Raw genomic sequence first — 3013 nt, 5'->3', positions numbered from 1 at the left:
GCAAATCAGATTTTCAAATTTGAAGCTGGATCCGTCGTTTCCAGCGAAACTTGAAGGCTAGAGCCTTGAACTTGCAGTGTTCAGTTTAAAGTTCCTCCATTTACATCCCAAAGACTCTCTATTTAAGCCTAAATTGAAGTTGTAACTTCGAATTTCACATCATTTGGTCAAACTTTAAGCTAGGGCCGTCGTTGCTGGCGAAACTTGAAGGCTATAGATGCAATTCTCCGATTGAAATTTTAATTGAAATGTTGTCGCGCGGCTAATTAATTATCAAAATTAATATTGCGCGAAAACTAATTGGAATTAGCAGAGCATACTAAAATTAATTAAATTTTTTGCGTAGATACGTACGGTCTGTAGAATCTTATTATTTTATTTGCATTTTTTGTTTCTAGAGAAAAACAAAATTTAATCACGCTCGCGTAATCAAATGAGACAATACAAAATCGCATTTAGCTATGGGTCCGATTCAATTTCATCAGAAACAGTATACCTATACCTCCATCGAACTCATCGATATTCAAATTTCGCTTGAAGTACTTATATACCGTATTGGTATTTGGAAGCAAGGACAAGGGAGTTCGGCGAAAGATGCCATTCGATCAAATCGGGCGGAAACTTTTTTATTATATTATTATTGTATATATCCTTCGCGTTATACAATATAAATTTTAGGTCATCCACGTGCATGTCGATGGAGACCACTGTCGAAAGGACATGCTTCATTTGGTACAATCCGCATTGTAATTAAGAGATGATGAAAGTAGTTATTTGTGTATCCATTGCGGACAACACGAGCGATCGTCGTGGGTCAGCAACGGGCGAGTGAAAAATCGTTTTATTCTTCCGAGTAGTTGGAAATCGCGTAATTTGATTTTTCAAAACAACGTGGAAGACGGCCGTAAAGGTGACATTAATAACAGGTTTAGGCCTATGCAAGACCAATCCGTTTACAACTTCCAACAGTTAAATTAACATAAATTGTTGGCGTTATCTAATAGACTTTCATAAACTAGGTCAAATGTATAATTTTATCATATAAAAACCGTACCGATAACTTGCACGAGTTTTTATAGTAAATAAATTATATTTTTTCCGTTAGTATAATGTTTATCAACAGGATTGACCAACAGAATCAAACCACAGCGTGTAAATTTGGAAATTATGCCCGAAAATATGTAGCCGATTACAACATTGTTGCACTTAGTGTATATTTACAATATACTTCGATAAACAAACGTGCCAAATTTCGCGATTAACTATCACTCTGTGCACATTGGCCGATTTTGTAACTACGAAAATATTTAAGCTCACTCAAAACACGACACTTGCTCAAGTTTGATTAATTATAATTGGCCTTTCTGACACAATCAGTTTTTAAGTTCACATCCTTTTTTTAACGACACACTTTGTCGTTTGAATTTTCAAGAAGTTCAGTGCGGTTTTTAATTCGTATTTGCCAGAAATTGGTGCTAATTTAATTAGAATAATAATTAAGATAGTTGCTTAAGTCCAATTAATTGTAATTGGCCTTTCTGACACGCTCAGTTTTTAATTTCTCATCAATTTTTCAAAACGGCGCACTTTGTCGTCTAATGTGGAATTTTCAAGAAGCTCGGCGCACCTTTTAATTCGTACTTTACAGAAATTGGCGCTAATTTAATTAGAATAATAATTAAGGATACTTGCTTAAGCCCAATTAATTATAATTGGCCTTTCTGACACTATCAGTTTTTAATTTCACATCCATTTTTCTAAACGACACACTTTGTCGTCTAATGTGGAATTTTCAAGAAGCTCGGCGCACCTTTTAATTCGTACTTTACAGAAATTGGCGCTAATTTAATTAATAATAACAAGATACTTGCTTAAGCCCAATTAATTATAATTGGCCTTTCTGACACTATCAGTTTTTAATTTCACATCCATTTTTCTAAACGACACACTTTGTCGTCTAATGTGGAATTTTCAAGAAGCTCGGCGCACCTTTTAATTCGTACTTTACAAAAATTGGCGCTAATTTAATTAGAATAATAATTAAGATAGTTGCTTAAGTCCAATTAATTGTAATTGGCCTTTCTGACACGCTCAGTTTTTAATTTCTCATCAATTTTTCAAAACGGCGCACTTTGTCGTCTAATGTGAAATTTTCAACGAGCTCGGCGCACCTTTTAATTCGTACTTTACAGAAATTGGCGCTAATTTAATTAGATTGATAATTAAGATACTCGCTTAAGCCCAATTAATTATAATTGGCCTTTCTGACACTATCAGTTTTTAATTTCACATCCATTTTTCTAAACGACACACTTTGTCGACTAATGTGGAATTTTCAAGAAGCTCGGCGCACCTTTTAATTCGTACTTTACAGAAATTGGCGCTAATTTAATTAGAATAATAATTAAGATAGTTGCTTAAGTCCAATTAATTGTAATTGGCCTTTCTGACACGCTCAGTTTTTAATTTCTCATCAATTTTTCAAAACGGCGCACTTTGTCGTCTAATGTGAAATTTTCAACGAGCTCGGCGCACCTTTTAATTCATACTTTACTAAAATTGGCGCTAATTTAATTAGAATAATAATTAAGATACTTGCTTAAGCCCAATTAATTATAATTGGCCTTTTTGACACTATCAGTTTTTAATTTCACATCCATTTTTCTAAACGACACACTTTGTCGTCTAATGTGGAATTTCCAAGAAGCTCGGCGCACCTTCTAATTCGTACTTTACAGAAATTGGCGCTAATTTAATTATAATAACTAAAATACTTGCTTAAGCCCAATTAGTTATAATTGGCCTTTCTGACACTATCAGTTTTTAATTTCACATCCATTTTTCTAAACGACACACTTTGTCGTCTAATGTGGAATTTTCAAGAAGCTCGGCGCACCTTTTAATTCGTACTTTACAGAAATTGGCGCTAATTTAATTAGAATAATAATTAAGATACTTGCTTAAGCCCAATTAATTATAATTGGCCTTTCTGACACTATTAGTTTTTAATTTC

This window comes from Photinus pyralis, unplaced genomic scaffold, assembly GCF_008802855.1.
Source record: "Photinus pyralis isolate 1611_PpyrPB1 unplaced genomic scaffold, Ppyr1.3 Ppyr1.4_LG9, whole genome shotgun sequence".
NCBI lineage: Eukaryota > Metazoa > Arthropoda > Insecta > Coleoptera > Lampyridae > Photinus > Photinus pyralis.
The sequence above is the reverse complement of the archived record's forward strand: the minus strand, read 5'-3'. Positions refer to the sequence as shown.